General features: G+C 47.2%; 1 long non-coding RNA gene across 2 annotated transcripts; it reads left to right on the forward strand.

The window, feature by feature from the left end:
- Positions 1–485: 485 nt before the first annotated feature.
- On the forward strand, positions 486–17932 carry LOC147339691 (uncharacterized). Of its 2 annotated transcripts, XR_015158329.1 has the most exons (3): positions 516–1682; positions 2255–2507; positions 17424–17932. It is a non-coding gene; the product is annotated as an uncharacterized LOC147339691 (long non-coding RNA). The 2 variants fall into 2 exon arrangements; XR_015158328.1 differs by lacking the exon at positions 17424–17932 and having other exon boundaries at positions 486–1682; positions 2255–2578.
- Positions 17933–19976: the final 2044 nt, after the last annotated feature.

Below are 19976 nucleotides of genomic sequence, written 5' to 3' on the forward strand. Positions count from 1 at the left end.
GGTCGCAAAGAGTCGGGCACGACTGAGCAACTGAACTGATGTATTTATTGGGTCGTTTCCTTACGAGGGCGTCTCTCAAATCAGGGATGATCTGAACATTAATAATGGGAGTAGGGGCTTCCCTGGTGGCTCAATGGATAGGAATCCGCCTGCCACTGCAAGAGACACGGGTTCGATCCTTTGTGTGGGAAGATCCCACATGCCCTGGAGCAACTAATCCTGGGCCCCGAAACTACTGAAGCCCGAATACCCAAGAGTCCTTGCTCCACCATGAGAGAAGGCACTGCAATGAGAAGCCTCAAAGCCCATTTGCAGCAACCAAGACCCAGTGCAGCCATTAGTAAATATGATCCATCTATTATTTTTTAAATTATTTTAATTTTAAAATTATTAGTTTCAATAATTATTTATAATATTATATTGATTAATAATTAACGGCTAATAAATTATTAATTAATTAGCGTAATTAATTAAATTTAAAAACAATGGGGACAGAGCTATGACCGAGATATAGGAGCAGAGATCTAAAGATCCCAGGAAGAATAATCGATGGCAGAGATGTTGAGTGATGGTCCCGTCTGCCCAGGGAACACAATCAATGACCGAGACGGTGAGCCTTGATCGCTGCGCTCACCTCAGTCCAGGAGAAACCGTCCGCGGACTGAGACGGTGGGTGGGGATCGTCTTCTTCCAAGTTTTATTACAAGCAGAGTTTGAAATGCGGGACTTTCCATTCCACCCTCTGGCCCAGGAATGCTTTGCTGGCCCAGAGAGTCAAGATTTCCTGGCAGAGGGTGCTCCTGAGAATATGGTTGAGCAGGGAATAGATCAAGCTTGTTTTGTTTGGCGCGGGGGTTGGGGGGGCGGTGGGCTCCTATAATTCCCTTCATAGCTCGGTGGTAAAGAAACCTCGTGCAATGCAGGAGACCCGGGTTCGATCCCTGGGTCGGGAAGATGCCCTGGAGGAGGGCATGGCAACCCAGGGCAGTATCCTTGTCTGGAGAATCCCAGGCAGAGCGGAGCCTGGCTGGGCTACAGCCCATGGGGTCGCACAATTGGACGCGACCGAGCACACACTCCTGGTGTGGAAACAAACGGGTGCTTTGTGCAGCCTATATGGTCTTTTACGAAGCTCCTCCCCTGAGACCTTGTATCCCTCTAAGATCGCCGGCTCTGATGATACGGTTGCCCGGCAGTTTGCTAACGCTGGGTGTGTTTACACTGCTGGATTTCCCGTCCAGGGTCCTCAAACTCCACACGTGGCGACAGGCCTCTGACAGGACCCCACCTCTGACGGCAGGACAGCTGCTTTGCAGACTTGAAACGAAGCACCACCGCCCGAGGTTAATCAGCGCAGAGGGGTAACGCCCCTGAGATCAGAGAGACGCGAGGGAAGCGAAGGAGGATTTAAGAAGCTGCAGAGGCGTCTCTGGGCGGAGGCCCTGGGCGGGGTTGGGCGGGGGGGGCGGAGGGGGGGACTTTGACGCGCGTTGCCACATGCACTTCAGGAGTGAGGAGGCAACGGACCATCCCCGCTGTTTCCATGGAAACGGGGCGGCTGCACTCCTCAGGCTGCAAACCGCTTCCCTCTTTGTGAAGCCAGGAGGAAAGGAGCTAGCTCAACTCAGAGACGACCTTAGCTCCCAGACCGGGGATAGAACCAGCACGCCCTGCCGTGGAAGGTGACGTCTTAACCACTGGACCACCAGAGAAGACCCAGCCCCATGGCTCCTTTGACAGAGGCAGTGGTCTTGCAATAGACAACCCCCCACCCCGAAATTCATAAAAAAAAAAATATAGTGCTTGCAAAAACTGACACTCGGGCTGATGGAAAGCAGATGGCCCCAAGGATTCTGCTTTGAGAGCTTCACTTGGTTTTTGAGCGATAAGAGAGCCGGAGGTTGAAAATTCCTCCCTTTTGTGTCTTGAGCAAAGGAGTGTGGGGTTCCAAGGTTGCCAGCTGGGTGGTTCCCCTTTCTGGTTTGAATCTCTAGGATTGCATAGATCCGAGGAGAATTCCATTTTAGGGGAGCCTCAGGCTCGGGGAGCCTAACCTCGGTTTGTCTCTGGAGCCAGCAGCCCGATCATTATGGTTCTCATCTGGTCAATTATTGGGGAGGTTTTGTTGGTGGTTGATGACTCAGCGTCCCATTTCAGAGGAACCTAATGCAATTGGCAAGAAAACTGTGCTCTTTTTTTTGTGTGTGTGTAAACTTAAGAGTTCTTATTATTAATTTTTTTTTTTTTTAACCAGAGTCTGTTCACGTCCTATGAATGAAGCATCACTGTGATTTCAAAAATGAAGACCCGTTCACGACATCCTCACCTGGTGTCTTTCTCGTCCTCCCGGGGAGCCTGAGGCAGTTCTTATGATGACCAGCTGCTCTGGAGACAGCATCCGCCAGTAATCTCATCGTTATGGGAGTAACTCAAGTTTTCCATACTCGGGAAAACAATGCAGTGATTCAGCTTTCCCAGCAAAATCGCATAAGACCCAAAGACAAACGGTGATCCATTAAAAAAAAAACAACTTAGATGTCCTAAGGAGCTTTTAGTAAAACTACTGAAAAAGTTGAAAGTGATGCATAAAAATTCTAGAAATATTAGCTTTAAATTTGATCGATTTAAAATGGTGGTTTAGTTGCTAAGTCGTGTCTGACTCTGGGGATCCCATGGACTGTAGCCCACCAGGCTCCTCTGCCCAAGGGATTCTCCAAGCAAAAATACTGGAGTGGGTTGCCATTTCCTTCACTAGGGGATCTTCTTGACCTAGGGATTGAACCCGGGTCTCCCTGCATTGCAGGCCGATTCTTTACAGTCTGAGCCACCAAGGAAGTTGGAATGTCCATTAATGTATGTAGTTCACGGAGTGGCAAAGAGTTGGACACAACTTAGTCACTGAACCACAAAATTAATGTAAGTTATATTTATTTTCATACTTTAGTTTTCACTAAAGTTTTGCTTCTAGGCAAAAGGCAAAACAAACTTTTCACCATCAAGGAAATTTTGTTTTTAAAAGGGAAGGCTGAGAAGAGGAGTTTATGGGATACTTCCAAAATATGGTGTATATAATTAAATGTGATTGTTTAGAGGGTATTAGGTCGTGCTTACGGGAAAAAGGATCAGCTTTCTCATAGTTTGTTAAATAGAAAACCCACAAATAAGTAAACACACATGTTGCATGGGAATTCTGTTTGGCAGAGAGATGTCCTTGGGGGTTACTCTTTGCCAAGAGAAGAGCCCTTTTGGCTGGAAGGATTTCCCGTTGAAGGGTGTTCAAGGACAGATAGGCTGCTGTGCTCCTCTTCGGATTCTTTGCGGGGAAGTAATTCTTCACACTCAGGGTCACGGCTGGGTTACCTCTCAGGAGCCAAGAAATGGTTGTTTCTGCAGAGGAGTTCCTAATAGCGCTGGCTTTGGGTGGTTTGGGTACCTGGTAGGTGTATTTGCTACACTGAGCATGAGTGCACTTGCATTATCAAATGAGGAAAGGGAGTGTCCGTGTGTAATTCAGCGGAATCCCTTGCGGCTTTGGGGGAGGGGCACAACCCCTCCCCCATATGCTCTGCCTCAGTTCCTCTCTGAAGTACCTTGTATAGTCGCTCAGTCGTGTCCGACTCTTGTGACCCCATGGACTGTAGCCTGCCAGGCTCCTCTATCCATGGGATTCTCCAGGCAAGGATACTGGAGTGGGTTGCCGTGTGCTCCTCCGGGGGATCTTCCTGACCCAGGGTCTAACCTGCATCTCCTGCATTGGCAGGCAGATTCTTTACCACTGCATGTAGCCTATTCAGTATGCAGAAGCATTATTTCGTTAAAAAAAAAAAAAAAAAAAAGGGCAATGCACACACCTTCATGGCAAAATATATCACTACGAAAAAATGCTAACCATCCTCTGAGCCTGTAGCGAGTTGTGGAAAACCTCGAAACTCCCTGACCTCAGATCTTTTTAACGCATATGATCAAAATGAAAAAAAGCTTGAAATACTGGACAAATTACCAAAACGTAGGCCAGGGACACAGAGTGAGCAGATGCTGCTGGGAAAATGGTGTCAACGGACTTGCCCAACTCAGCGTTGCCGTGAAGCCTCAATTTCTTAAAAAAAAAAAAATAGCTGAAGTACAAGAAAATGAGATACGGCTGTAACTTTTCATGGAGGGATTAGGAAGGGCTTGAACATTGACCTCGGTGGATTATAAAGTACATGTGAATTTCTCAAGCTTGTAGCACCCCCATAGGCAATTCTTTTTTTTTTTTTTTTTTAATGATCTGTCAACTTAAAACTGCACAGCGTGAGAGTTGCGAGTTGAGTTTTATTTGGGGGCAACATAAGGACTGCCGCCTGAGAGACAGCGCGTCAGGTAGCTCTGAGAGGCTGCTCCAAAGAGGCGGGCAGCGGGGGGGAGGTCAGGATATATGTGACTTTGGTGAACCAGGAATCGATGCAGGCAAGCACGTATTTTTTTTTTTTTTTTTAAGTTGTTAGTCTCGGGAAACAGATGTCAGCATGAATCATTTTCGTACTTGTCTAGATAGAGGAGATCTGAGAATTGAGCTCATAAAATCAGCTTCTGAAAATCTCTCTCTGAAGGCCTGTCCTGCCAGTTTTGAACCCAGAGCACAGATGTCTCCTGTCTGCTGTCCACCCTGAGCTCCTTTCACAGGGTGTTGAATGTCAGGAGCTACAGCAGCAGCTGATTGGATCCTTGTCGAGGTGGATGGAAGATGCCCTCGGCAAGTGCCAATGTGTAGTTGGCAGATCCACTTTACTTCCAAGTCAGCTTCAATCCTGTCCTGGCTGGGAGGTTTTACAAAGACAGGCAATTCACCGCTAACAGGCTTCCCATCTTCCGGGGCAAGCGCTTATGAACGGTTGAAAAGCTTAGGAGCGAAGGAGCTGGTTGTACTGGAAGCAAACCATTTTGCAGGGTCCACGTGCAGACCCGTTTTTCTCTCTGAGCGACTTAGCTTCGCACTTGGTGAAATTGGAAATGAGTTATAAGGCATGGCCATGGCTCCGACTTTCCAAGTAAAACAGCGGATGAAAACCTAGGTGACTTCTGCAGATGCAGGGGTTTGGTGGCTGAACTAGGATGGCAGCCTGTGGATTGAACCCACGGTCTGGGATGTCAAGAAATGGGTTCTCCCAGGAACACCTAAGCCCACATGCCATGTGGCTGCTCAAGCTACAGCTTAGTGATATGAAACATACTCTAACACGCAGAGCTGAATTTGCTGAAGCTGAATCTCCAGTACTGTAGCTACCTGATGCGAAGAGCTGACTCATTGCAAAAGACTCTGATGCTGGGAGAGATTGAGGGCAGGAGGAGAAGGGGGCGACAGAGGATGAGATGGTTGGATGGCATCACTGACTCGATGGACCTGAGTTTGAGCAAGCCCTGGAGATGGTGAAGAACAGGGAAGCCTGGCATGCCGCAGTGCATGGGGTTGCAAAGAGTGAAACACGGTTGAACAACTGAACAGCCACAATTTTCAGAGCAGAGACAGACGCAAGCATCCATTCCAACACAGCCACTTTTATGGACCCAGGCAAATAGTTCCGAAGTGCGTGGTGAGTAGGTGACAAGCTACGTTTACGGCTGAATCATAATCTTTTCAAAGAACTGGTGTTGACTTGGCAGGCTCTATAAACACGACCTGTTTTACCTAAAAGGTGAATTTCCCCAAGGCTGCAGGAAATTCTGGCCTGCGGGAACCTGTCAGATGAGTGAAGCCATCCTACTCCCGAATTGAGACAGTGTTGGAGATTTCGAAACCGTTGCTGCTGCTAAGTCGCTTCAGTCGTGTCCGACTCTGTGCAACCCCATAGCAAAACTGTTAAGATATGACTATTTTTATGAATTCAGAAGGGGCTTCCCGGTTGACTTGAGTATAAAGAATCTGCCTGCAATGCAGGAGATGAAGGAGACACAGGTTCCATCCTGGGTTGGGAAGATCCCCTGAAGAAGAAAGGACAACCCATTCAAGTATTCTTGCCTGGAGAATCCCATGGACAGAGGAGCCTGGCAGGCTGCAGTCCGTGGAGTCACAAAGAGTTGGACACAACTGAGCAACTGAGCCACGCACGTGAGTTCAAAAAATATTGGATGTGGTTAAAAAACAAAAAAATCATGGGACACTCTTTGCCTTCAGAAAGGTGGTGCACACATTCCCAAGTCAGCATGTATCTTTCATATTCGTACTGGCTTCTGTGTTTCCCTTGCAACAAAGGCCTCGTGTGAGATTTCAAACTTATAAAAGTATATTACGCCTGAAAGCGTGCCCTTGGGACCGTTCACAGCTGTGTGACTAAAGGAGGAATTTATTGCAGTTTCTGTAATTCCTCCAACCTCACCGAACACAGTGGTTCCCCAGGAATATGCAAGTTCATAGACGCTGAGCAAGCATTTCTATACGACTGTTCATTTTTCAGCCAGAGGAGGAGAGGGCTTACGTGTTGGCACCAAGTCAGCGCCCCTGTTGAAATCACCGACTCCGCATTTTGACATTCAACGCCGAAAGGATCGTGGAATTTTCCGTGAATACGTTTGGAAAGGAATTTTTTTTTTTTACAGCGCGTCTGAAAAGTTAACAGTGGTTTGGAATCAGAAAGTATTTGTTGCTCACTCGTGTTTGCCTCTTTGCAACCCCATGGACTACAGCCCTCCAGGCTCCTCTGTCCTTGGGATTCTCCAGGCAAGAATACTGGAGCGGGTTGCCATGCCCTTCTCCAGGGGATCTTCCTGACCCAGGGATCAAACCCCACTCTCTTATGTCTCCTCAATTGTCTGACAAGTTTTTTTTGTTGTTGTTGGTGGTGGTGGTGTTTTTTTTAGCCACTAGCACCACCTGGGCAGGTTTGGAATCAACTTACCCACAAATACGATTGATTTTTATCACAACCTGAAGAAGTGAGAAGAAAAACAACATATCTCTTTCAAAAATGATAGCATGATTTGAAAGGAAATGAAGCCCAGCAGATTTCATCAATCACCTGAAGTTCTGCATGGCTTCGTAAAGGTTGACATCTTTGTCAGGGTGTTGCCAGCATTGGCAACGGGTCAGATCAGATTTGCCTGCGAGTTAATGGCTTCTACGTGTTAAAATGGGAAAGACTGAGGGCAGGAGGAGAAGGGGACGACAGAGGATGAGATGGCTGGATGGCATCACCGACTCGATGGACATGGGTTTGGGTGGACTCCGGGAGTTGGTGACGGACAGGGAGGCCTGGCGTGCTGCAGTTCATGGGGTTGCAAAGAGTTGGACACGACTGAGCGACTGAACTGAACTGAAGTGAATGTTGGGTTTACAGAGCCAGGACAGGTACATTTGGGATTTCCCCTCTGTCTGAAGGGGGAAAAAAAGTTAATTTTTTGATCTGAAATGAAAGCATTGAGCCTTTCAGCTCAAGAGGAAAAATATACATGGAGTGAGCCAGACGTCTTTGCCGTTGGTCCAGTTCATCCTTGAGCCCTTTGCAGCAATAGGCTGGCCATATTTTCCTAACCGGATGCACCCACATAGAGCAGGAGGAAGCGGGGGCAGACACGGAGAGAAGAATGGACTTTGAGGCCAGGAAAAACCGTCCTCAAACTGACCATTTCTGTCTTGTCCACTCTCTGCTTACCTCACCAACCCATGTCGCCTCGGCGATGGAGTGGACACCATTCTGTCTCCTTTCTCCTTTCTGTCGTAAGGCTGCTGTGAGTTTGGGTTCAATAAATATGTGTCTCTGCTCTTGAGAATAGATTGGGAGTTTGGGATGGACAGGCACACAGTGCTGTATTTAACATGGAGAACCAGCAAGGACCTGCTGGACAGCACAGGGAACTCTGCTCAATCCTCTGTAATAACCTAATTACAGGGGGAAGGATGGGGGAAGGGATAGTCAGGGAGTCTGGGATGGAAATGGACACACTGCTGTATTTAATGTGGAGAACCAACAAGGACCTGCTGGACAGCACAGGGAACTCTACTCAGTGTCATGTGGCAGCCTGGCTGGGAGGGGAGTTTGGGGGAGAATGGATACATGTGTATGTATGGCTGAGTCCCTTTTCTGTCCCCCTGAAGTTTTCACAACATTGTTAACTGGCTATATCTCAAAGCAAAATAAAAAGTCTTAATTTGGGGGGGTAAAAAGAAACAGAAGACAGACCCAGTGGAAGTACCATCAGGTGAAGAAAGGAGCTTGGCCAGCCACACTGGACTCTCCTCTGTGCATCCCACCGCAGTCCATTTAGGAATATAAATAGGCCGTTGATGGTGTCGGGGCGCATGTCACGCCTCACCCCAGATTCCTGAGCAAGTGTCCTGCTCATATGTCATGTTCATGGATTGAAGATTTTTTGGCAGATCTTTGTAAAAGGAGTTTGGAGATGATGCCTCTTCTTGATGCGTGAAAATCCTTCCCAATGTTTTTTAATAAATATAGACATCTTCATGGTCTTCCTTAACGACTCAGATGGTAAAAAAAAAAAAAAAAGAAAGAAAGAAAAAAAAAAAATCTGCCTGCCTATGCAGAAGATGCAGTTTTTATCCCTGGGTCAGAAACACCCCTTTGGAGGCGGAAATGGCAACCCACTCCAGTATTCTTGCCTGGAGAATCCCATGGACAGGGGAGCCTGGTGGGCTACAGCCCAGGGGGTTACAAAGAGTCGGACAGGACGGAATGACCAACACTTTCACTTTTTAACTTGATAAAAAGAAGTCGGACACGACTGAGCGGCTGAACTGAACTGAACTGTAAGTTTGGTCAAATGCATCCTCTCTTGTTCTGTCATTAAGTCGTGTCCAACTCTTTGCAGCATGCCTGGCTTCCCTGTCCATCACCATCTCCTGGAGCTTACTCAGACTCATATCTATCCAGTCAGCGATGCCATCCAACCATCTCATCGTCTGTTGCCCCCTTCTCCTCCTGCACTCAATCTTTCCCAGCATCAGGGTCTTTTCTAGTGAGTCAGGTCTTCACATCAGGTGGCCAGCATATTTAATGGTTCACATTTTTGTGTCTTCTTTTTTTTTTTAACAAAAATCTCCTTGGACTAGAAAGAGTGAAACAAACATTTTTTTCTTGCAGAAGTTAACTTCAGTCCATCTGAAAGTGTATGAGTGTGTGTGTGTATCCAGATGGTTTTCATCTTTTTTCCATACAGGAAGCCAGCAATTCCAGCGCTTTTTATCAAAAGCTCTTCGCTTACTAAGCGGTGAGTAATCGCTCCTCTCCTGATAAGTTAGCATGTGCTGACCCAACCGTTTCCAGCCGTAGGTCTTGCGTCTGTTTTTCTAGGGTCTTTATCTGACCAATGCAGCCAAATGGACATGTTGGAGGCAGGCCACAGCAGGCTGCAGCCTGAGGGTCCCTTCAAAGCAGCTGCCATGTAAAGAGTGAGTGGTCTCGGTGGTCAACACTGCACTTCCCTCACCCTGCAGCAGGGAGGCTTCTGGGGCGTTTCCCACAGCCTCTCCAAAGCTCACAGTGGGATTAAACCCAGTTCTCCATGGTGGCTTGCTATTGTTTGTTGTTTCAATAGCTTAGTCATGGCCATCTCTTTTGGGACCCCGTGGACTGTAGCCCGCTGGGCTCCTCCATCCATAGGATTCTCCAGGCAGGGATACTGGAGTGGGTTGCCATTCCCTTCTCCAGGGGATCTTCCCAACACAAGGATCGAACCCGTGTCTCCTGTACTGGCAGGTGGATTCTTTACCACTGAGCCCAGTGGAAAGCCCCGTCCGTGGCTGGAACATGCTTGATAAACACCCCAGTCATTGGCCTCGTCATTTCCCTGCTTTTGTTTTATTGCTGATGTTTGTGTGGTTTTAGATTTCGTACCTGAGTGACAACCCAGAAATTCATCATTGTCTTATTACTGCTGTTTTGTATTTTTGTATTTTTATTTTTTGACATGGACCTTTTAAAAAAGTCTATTAAATTAAATTTTTTATGAAATTAAAAGACGCTTGGGCCTTGGAAGAAAAGCTATAACAAACCTAGACAGTGTATTAAAAAGCAGAGACATCATGTTTCTTGCAAAGGTCTGTATAGTCAAAGCTATGCTTTTTCCACTAATCATGTATGGATGTGAGAGTTGGACCATAAAGAAGGCTGAGCCTCCCAAAACTGATGCCTTCAAAGTGTGCTGGAGAAGACTCTTGAGAGTCTCTTGGACAGCAACGAGATCAAACCAGTCAATCCTAAAGGAAATCAATCACAACTGAATATTCATTGGAAGGACTGATGCTGAAAATGATACTTTGGGCAGCTGATGTGAAGAGCCGACTCTCCGGAAAAGATTCTGATGCTGGGAAAGATTGAAGGCAAAAGGAGAAAAGAGTTGAGAGAGGATGAGATGGTTGGATGACATCATTGACTCAATGGAGTTGAATTTGAGCAAACTCTGAGAGAAAGTAACGGACACGGCAGCCTGGAGTGCTGCAGTCTTTGCGGTCACAAAGAGTCAGACGCAACTTAGCCCCTGAACGACAACAAATTCAACCCAACGATAATACAACAATCCAATGTATAGAAGAAGGATCACCCTGGTATTGGAGTCCATCAGGTTAACCTCAATGCTGAGACATACCACATGCGTGTGTGATAAGTCATCTCTGACTCTTTGCAACCCCATGGACTGTAGCCTGCCAGGCTCCTCTGTCCATGAGGATTCTCCAGGCAAGAACACTGGAGTGCGATGCCATGCCCTCCTCCAGGGGATCTTCCCGACCCAGGGATGGAAACGAACAATGTAAACTCAGTTCCTGAGTGTTTAGAGCATCTCGGAGCACTGGATATGCACTGAGTGAATCTGAAGCACTTAGACCTTTTCAGACCAGCACAAGCATGTCGCTGGAGTATGAGCTGCTTCTTGGATCAAGTTAAAGCCCGGTACCCAGCCAAGTCACGTCATCAGGGCTCTTGCAGACTCCGGCATTATCTCTGGTGTCCTCAGATTCCAGATTCCAAGACGCCCCGGCTTTGTAGACACACAGCTGAGAGACAGGCGTGAGCCAGCTGAGACCTGGAGAGGTTGGGTTGGCGGGGGTGGATTCCAGGGAGAGATGGAAAATGATGCAAGTCTTGCCCAAAAGGCTATGTCGAAAGAGAAATAAAAAACAACCTTCAGGGGACGTGGAGCTGATTAACGGAGTAGCCTTTCGTCCAAAGTCATCTGAGCGAGTTGAGCGGAGTCGGGAGTAACGTGCCATATGATTGCAGATTAAAAGACACACACACACAAAAAGTCTCAGGAGCTCCATGAACCTCTCCTAGCCTGGAAAAGATGGAAGCGTGTCTACTGGCTGTGGATTGTCTGTCCTGGACTTGGTGACAGTGTGGAGGACGATGAAGATGAGACAATGAGGAAGACGAAAGGGTGGGTGTCAGAGGATTAGAGACTCGCACGGGATGCGGCTCCAGCTGCTGGACCTGAGAACCCAGATGGGGCGGCTTATTCACCAGACACTTGGGATTTTTCCATTCCTGGAGTCTGTTCCCTCTGAGGTCAAGGGTGTCATCACGGTTGGTTTCTGGGGACAGGGTCCTTCCTGGCTTGCAGGTAGCATCGTCTCCCTGGGTCCTCACGTGGCCGTCCGTCTGGGTACATGCAGAGAGACAGAGTCTGAGACGGAGGGAGGGAGACAGTGACAGAAGCAGATACATGGGCCTGTCGCCGGGGAGCTAGAAAGCGACTGAGGCCCCTGCATGTTGCTGGTGGGGATACAAACTCTGAACACAGCTTGGCAAAATCTTAAAAAAAAAAAAATTTTTTTTTTTTTTTTAGTATCGTTGCTTTATTTTCAATGCTGTGTTAGTTGCTGCTGTAAAGCAAAGTGAATCAGCCATACGTATGCACATGGGTGTGCCTGTGTGCTCAGGAGCTTCAGTCGTGTCTTTGTGACCCCATGGACTGTATGTAGCCCGCCAGGCTCCTCTGTCCATGGGATTCCCCAGGCAAGAACTGTCGGGAGCCACATTAGGCATTACTGACAAAATGGAGGCACGGCCCCCAGCCCCCTCTCCTCATTCCACAGGCACGGATCCCGGGATGAAGGAGTTAGGCCTTGTAATTCTGACTTGTCTTTTCCTCTCCTCGGCTGAGTTGACTGAAAGGGAATATTAAGGTGCTTCTTGGTCTTGAGAGGAGCATGAGAAGGCGCAAAGCCTTCTGCAGCATTGCTCAGAAAATAATTCATAAAGTTAATCATTGACATTTGTTCAAGGACTTTTACAAAAGAGTGTTCCAGGATGAGCACATAGGCCGTAGCTTGAGGCCACGGGAGGGATTGATATCTGAAGCCTATTTGTGAGGAGAATGTTTATGGCAAAGGAGTTTACTGAATTTAGGGCTTAGAAATAATTAAAATAGAAGTTAAAGATTTAAGGAATGTTGTAAAGTTAGCATATTTTACTATAGCTTATAGAATTTAGGAATCTTTAGAGACACTATAGCCAGAAGCCTTTTTAAGAGATAGTGAGCTCAGGATGTTAGGGGCAAACAGGACTTAAGAAGATAAGTAGTAAACTGAGGAATGTAGCATGAGCTACAATGTAATCACAAGTTAACTACAGGACACATTAGAGGAAGTAGATAATAGATGATAAGGCTGATTCCGAGAGAATCACTGAAGCAGGAACTCTGAAGAGCAACAATGATTTATGGAGATAATAAATCTGGGAGAGGGGGGAACTGAAAATGTCAAACCTCTGGCCTAATGTTTTTGTAAAAGTATAAAAGAGAATCTTAAACTTGAAATAAACAGGCAGTCCATAGAAAAATGAGAGGCTGTGTCGTCGCTGACACTGTCCATCTCTTCAGGTTGAATCCCTGGGTGCTGGAGTTGGACTCTGGCAGAGAATACTGGGGAGGTTGCCATGCCCTCTTCCAGGGGATATTCCCGACCCAGGGATGGAACCCGCGTCTCTTCCATCTCCTGCATTGGCAGGCAGCTTCTTTTACCACTGGGCTTCCCTGGTGGCTCAGAAGGTAAAGAATCTGCCTGCAATGCAGGAGACCTCAGTTTGATCCTTGGGTCGGGAAGGTTCCCTGGAGGAGGGCATGCATGGCAACCCACTCCAATATTCTTGCCTGGAGAATCCTATGGACAGAGGAGCCTGGCAGGCTACAGTCCATGGGGTCGCAGAGAGTCGGACAGCGCCACGTAGGAAGCCCACATGGATACATGTATTCTGTTTTTTTTTTTTTCCTTCCCATTTAAGTGACCACAGAGCACTGAGTAGCCCTGAGCTATACACTAGCTTCTCATTAGTTATCTATTTTGTACATGGTATCAATGTATCATGATCCCATATCTACCATACACAATGTATCATCTATACACATACAGTGTATATATGTCAATCCCAATTGGCCAGTTCATCTCATCCCCTTCTCTCTTGGTGTCCCTACGTTTGTTCTCTCTGTTTCATGCCTTCAAATGACCACAGACCAAGTGGATCCAAACTATGGAAATGCATCGTCGCCCAGCCCCGGAGACCAGATGTCTGAGGTCAAGGGGTCCCAGGGCTGAGCGCCGTCCGGAGGCTCCAGGGGAGGGTCCTTCCCGCCTCTTCCGGCTCCTGGGGGCGCCAGGCATCCATCCCTGGGCTGGTGGCCGCCTCCCTGCAGTCTCCGCCTCCGTCTCCATGTGGCTTCTCTGTGTCCATGTCTCTCCTCTTGTGTGTCTTATAAGGACCCTCACATTGGGCTCAGGGCCACCCCCATCGAGGAGGAACCTCATCTCAGACCTTCACTCCATCACCTCTGCAGAGACATTTTATCCAAATAAGGTCCTGTTCTGAGGTTCTAGCTATTTGAAGTAGACGCATCTTTTCCAACTCAATCCAGTAAGTAAAAGCAGAAAGAGACAAATACTCAAAAACATTATTAATAAGGGTCTGTTTGTAGCAAGTTTTTTCTCCGCACGGATCCTTTTCTGAAAAACAGTGCATATAAAATACCTCAACCAGGATAAGCAGATATAAATTGTGTGTCTTATTTCTACCCCCAAAACATGAGTTTGTTTGCACAAATATAACTTTGCAGGGGGAAGAACTTTTCTTGGAGTCAGATCATCAGACTTAGGTGTACTTCAGATGACTTGGCATGGTTCAGCGGTAAAGAATACATCGGCCAAGCATAAGACACAGGTTTGATCCCTGGGTCAGGAATATCCCCTGGAGGAGGAAATGGCAACCCACTGCATTATTCTTGCCTGGAGAATCTCATGGACAGAGGAACCTGGTGAGCTACAGCCCATGGGGTCGCAAAGAGTCGGACACAACTGAAGAGACTTAGAATGCACACACACAAATCTGAATTTTACCTATATTCTTAGCCTGCATTTGTCATCCATTTGTGATGTTTGATGTTGGGGACTGTTATTCAAGGCAGCAAGCCAGTGGGTCAGGATGGTGACCTTCTCGAAAGCCCTCATTCTCCAGGAGGCTCTGAAAACAGAATCTGTATCCCATCTCACGGCATTCCTATGGTGTGCATGGATGAAGTCAGCATGTCATCACGAACGGAGATGCTTCTTTGCAGACATGGGTTGCAAACAGCTTCTCCTGACAGAAAAAACCTGTGTTTGGAATTTTCCTTGCAGTACGAGGGGATGTTATTGGGCTGGCGGCTTAAGCCATGTGTGAGGTTTGTCTTTAAAGAGCTTTTGGTTCATTTGAAACAGGAAATGGAGACCCCTGCCCCCAGCTTGAGGGAGTGAGAACAGGTTGTTTTTGGAGGGGTGGGGGAGATGAATCTTTATTGCAGTTGGGGAAAGAGGAGGCTGACCATGGTGTCTGAGCTCACCCGTGAATCGGGTTTGAGAAAAAGCAAGTCACTGAACTTGTACCAGGAGACTTGGTGTAACTGAGATATTGCTGCATATGTGGAAGGTGTTCTTAGGCATCCAGAGAATTGAGAAGGAACATCTGTGCGTTCCCACAGACAGACACCCCATTACTTCACGCCGAAGACATCATTCAGTTCAGTCATTCAGTCGTGTCCGACCCCATGGGCCGCAGCATGCCAGGCCTCCCTGTCCATCACCAACTCCCGGAGCTAGCTCAGACTCATGTCCATCGAGTCAGTGATGCCATCCAACCATCTCATCCTCTGTCATCCCCTTCTCCTCCCACCTTCAATCTCTCCCAGCATCAGGGTCTTTTCCAATGAGTCAGCTCTTTGCATCAGGTGGCCAAAGTACTGGAGCTTCAGCTTCAGCATCAGTCCTTCCAATGAGTGTTCAGGGTTGAATTCCCTTAGGATGGACTGGTTTCACCACTTTCTGGAACAGAATCTTTGGAAGGAGCCACCGTTCTGACTTCATATCCGGCTAATACATCATGTCTAGATTAAGCTGTTGATACATCGTCTCTAGACTATGCTAGACTGCCCACTCATCACAAAAGCCAGAGTGCGTTTCTGCAATAATTCTTTCTCGTCTTGTTCTACTGTATTTTATTTTCACTGTTGAAAAGAAAAATTGCACACTGTGAGAGTTGTGAGTTGAGTTTGATTTGGGGCAAAAATGTAGAGGGCAGCCCAGGAGACGGGGTTTCAGACAGCTATGAGAGAGACTGCTTTGAGAAGGCGAGGGGGTCTGGGGTGGGCAGGGCACCAGGTTACACAGAAGTTTTGCAACAAAGGGCAGGTAGTCGGAATGTCAAAATGTTCCTGTGAATTCAAGAAAACCAGGTATCCCAAGTTAAGGAATTGAGTGCTTTCCTGTGTATGGGGAAGACGAAAGAATCTGGACTTTCTGAGATCATTCCTTTCATATTCATTTCAGCTATCTGGGGCCAGCAGCCCATGTGTCCACATCCTGAGTGTCCTCAGGGCTCTCCAGCGCACCATCTGCCGTGGCTGCAGTCGCTGAGGACTCTAGCGTCCTTTCTTTACTGATGTGGCAGGAAATATTCCATTTCTTGGGCTTCCCTGGTGGCTCAGTTAGTAAAGAATCCGCCTGCAATGCAGGAGACTCTGGTTCGATTCCTGGATCAGGAAGATCCGCTGGAAAAGGGATAGGCTACCCACTTCAGCATTCTTGGGCTTCTCTGGTGGCTCTCAGTTGGTAGAGAATCCACCTGCAATGTGGGAGACCTGGGATCCATCCCTGGGTTTCGGAGATCCCCTGAAGAAGGAAAAGGCTACCAACTCCAGTTTTCTGGCCTGGAGAATTCCATGGACTGTGCAGTTCATGGGATTGATAACAGTTGGACACAACCAAGTGACTTTCACTTTCATTCCATGTCTCAAGACACAAATAAAGATGTACATCCAAAAAAAGGGGAGATATATAAACACAGCTGATTTTTCATATAGTGAAAAAGTTGGCTTAAAGCTCAACATTCAGAAAACTAAGATCATGGCATCTGGTCCCATCACTTCATGGCAAATAGATGGGGAAACAGTGGAAACAGTGGCTGACTTTATTTTTTTGGGCTCCAAAATCACTGCAGATGGTGATTGCAGCCATGAAATTAAAAGACACTTACTCCTTGGGAGAAAAGTTATGGCCAACCTAGACAGCATATTAAAAAGAAAAGACATTACTTTGTCAACTAAGGTCCGTCTAGTCAAGGCTATGGTTTTTCCAGTGGCCATGTATGGATGTGAGAGTTGGACTATAAAGAAAGCTGAGCACTGAAGAATTGATGTTTTTGAACTGTGGTGTTGGAGAAGACTCTTGAGAGTCCCTTGGACTACAAGGAGATCCAACCAGTCCATCCTAAAGGAAATCAGTCCTGAATATTCATTGCAAGGACTGATGTTGAAGCTGAAACTCCAATACTTTGGCCACCAGATGCGAAGAACTGACTCATTTGAAAAGACTCTGGTGCTGGGAAAGATTGAGGGCAGGAGGAGAAGGGGACGACAGAGGATGAGATGGCTGGATGGCATCACCGACTTTATGGGCATGGGTTTGGGTAGACTCCAGGAGTTGCAGGGAGGCCTGGCGTGCTGTGGTTCAATGGGGTCGCAAAGAGCTGGACACGACTGAGCGACTGAACTGAACTGAACTTACAGCTGATTCACTTTGCTGTACAGCATAAACTAATAAATATCATAAAGCAAGTATACTCCAATAAAAATAAATTTAAAGAAATGCTAAAAACAGAGGTTAAAAAAAGATATGGAATTAATTGGAGGGCTTTTGATCACATGAAACACTGCTCCCGTATTATTATGTCTGAAGTGACTATTTCTACCCCTCAACAGGGATTGTCAAGTAGAGAATTCTTTTAACTTTGAAAAAACAAATTTCCCCCCATTTTCATCCAAATATTCCATTTCTCACCACCATGTGACCCCAGGCTTATGAACAAGATTCAGGACATGCTGACCTGCTCTTTAAAAATTTTTATGTTAAACACCTTTTCCTATTAAGCAAGTGTACTATAGTGAGATTTGTTACTTTCAAATTGCAGTGCTAGAGAAGACTCTTGGGAGTCCCTTGGACAGCAAGGACATCAAACCAGACCATCCTAAAGGAAATCAACCCTGAATATTCACTGGAAGACTGTTGCTGAAGCTGAAAGTCCAATACTTTGGCCACTTGATGTGAAGAGACAACTGATTGGAAAAGACCCTGATGCTGGGAAAGATTGAGGGCGGGAGGAGAAGGGGACAACAGAGGATGAGATGGCTGGATGGCATCACTGACTTGATGGACATGAGTTTGAGCAAGCTCTGGGAGTTGGTGATGGACAGGAAAGCCTGGCCTGCTGCGGTTCATGGGGGCACAAACAGTCGGACATGACTGAGCAACAGAACAGCAGAATTGTAGCGAAACATACAAACTGAAGTGATGCAAGCTGACGTTTGGCTTCAAGGCAGCTCAGAAGATGAAATCTCCCTCATTTCGTGCCTCGAAACTCAGAGGGCTGTGTTCTGCCAAATGTGTAATGTAGGCAGATAAAAATAAATTCAGTGTTTCAGACATTTGTCCTCAGACTTTGGAACCAGATAAGTTAAAAAAAAAAAAAAAACAGCAACCCACAGCAGAAGGTCAAGCAAGCATTACTTGTTGGAGACCAATTCTGAAATCCTTCCCTCTTGTCTGTCCAAGAGGTCAGTCAACAAGCAAGGGCTCGTTTGGGAAGAGAGAGTGAACTGAGATGGAAAGAAGGGGAAGAATGGTTCTGTAGAAGAGAGGATGATTTTCATTTTTTACTTTTTTTTCAAGATTCAGTGGTTTTAATTTTTTTTTCTTACTATTTTAATTGGAGGCAATTACTTTACAATATTGCAGTGGTTTTTGCCATACACTGACATGAATCAGCCACGGGTGTACACATGTTCCCCATCCTGAACCCCCCTCCCGCCTCCCTCCCCATCCCATCTCCCAGGGTCATCCCAGTGCACCAGCCCTGAGCGCCCTGTCTCATGCATGGAACCTGGACTGGAACCTGGACTGGTGATCTATTTCACATATGGTAATATACATGTTTCAATGCTATTCTCTCAAATCATCCTACCCTTGCCTTCTCCCACAGAGTCCAAAAGACTGTTCTATACATCTGTGTCTTTTTTGCTGTCTCGCATATGGGGTCATCGTTACCATCTTTCTAAATTCCATATATATGCGTTAATATCCTGTATTGGTGTTTTCTGACTGACTTTGCTCTGTATAACAGGCTCCAGTTCCATCCACATCATTAGAACTGATTCAAATGCGTTCTTTTTAATGGCTGAGTAATACTCCATTGTGTATGGAAACAGCGTGCTCCCTTAGAGAGACTTGTCTCAGCATCTTTGCAGATGGACGTGAGGACTTTCCTGGGGCTCCAGTGGATACGAATCTGCCTGCCGATGCAGGGGATGTGGGTCCAATCCCTGGTCCGAGAAGATCCCACACGCCGCAGGGCGACAAAGCCACGCATCACAGCTACTGAGCCCGCGTGTCCTAGAGCCTGGGAGCCACAAGAGAGAAGTGAGAAGCCCGCCCACCACCACTGGAGAGTCGTCCCCGGCTTGCTGCAACAGAGTGCAAGCAAAAATAAAATAAATAAAACTAAAAACAAAAAAAAAAGATCGACTCAAGTTTTCTTTCTTGGCTCTTCTGAGTTCTCACGGGGCCAGGAAACCTCACCAAGGCACTGGCTGTATCTCTCGCTTTGGGTCTAGTCGGTACCCTTCTCTGCCTCAAGGCCGCTGGCACCAGCAGCTCAGAGGTGCTGTGGGAGTCGAACCCAGCGTCCCAACCCCCATGGCCACAGAGAACTACAAGCCAGAGAGCGTCTCTGGACGCAGAGAGGGTCCCCGCCCGGCACACGTGTGCCCGAAAATGAGCTCCGGTACACCAGAGAGTAACACAGCTTGTAAATCAACTGTGTGTTAGTCGCTCAGCCGCCTCCAACTCTTTACCACACCAGGGACTGTAGCCCGCCAGGCTCCTCTGTCCACGGGATTCTCCAGGCAAGAAAACTGGAGTAGGTTGCCATGCCCTCCTCCAGGGGATCTCCCCCAGAAAAGCCGTATATCCCCATCAGCTCAGTTCAGTTTAGGCGGTCAGTCGTGTCTGATTCTTTGTGACCCCACGGACTGCAGCATACCAAGCCTCCCTGTCCATCACCAACTCCCAGAGTTTACTCAAAATGAAGTCCATCAAGTCGGTGATGCCATCCAACCAGCTCATCCTCTGTCGTCCCCTTCTCCTCCTGCCTTCAGTCTCTCCCGGCATCAGGGTCTTTTCCAATGAGTCGGTTCTTTGAATCAGGGGGCCAAAGTATCGAAGTTTTCAGCTTCAGCATCAGTCCTTCCAATGAATACTCACGACATATCCCCCTGGATTCTCATAAGATACCCAGGGGTTCCCTGAAAAGTAGATGACTATGGCGGAATCTGGGCTTCCTTGGTGGTTCAGATGGTAAAGAATCCACCTGCAATGTGGGAGAGCTGGGTACAGTCCCTGGGTTCAGGAAGATCCCCTGGAGGAGGGCATGGCCACCCACACCAGTATTCTTTCCTGGAGACTCCCA

Source organism: Bos grunniens, chromosome X (genome assembly GCF_055505025.1).
Source record: "Bos grunniens cultivar Pamir isolate PY7600 chromosome X, Bosgru_T2T1.0, whole genome shotgun sequence".
Classification (NCBI taxonomy): Eukaryota; Metazoa; Chordata; class Mammalia; order Artiodactyla; family Bovidae; genus Bos; species Bos grunniens.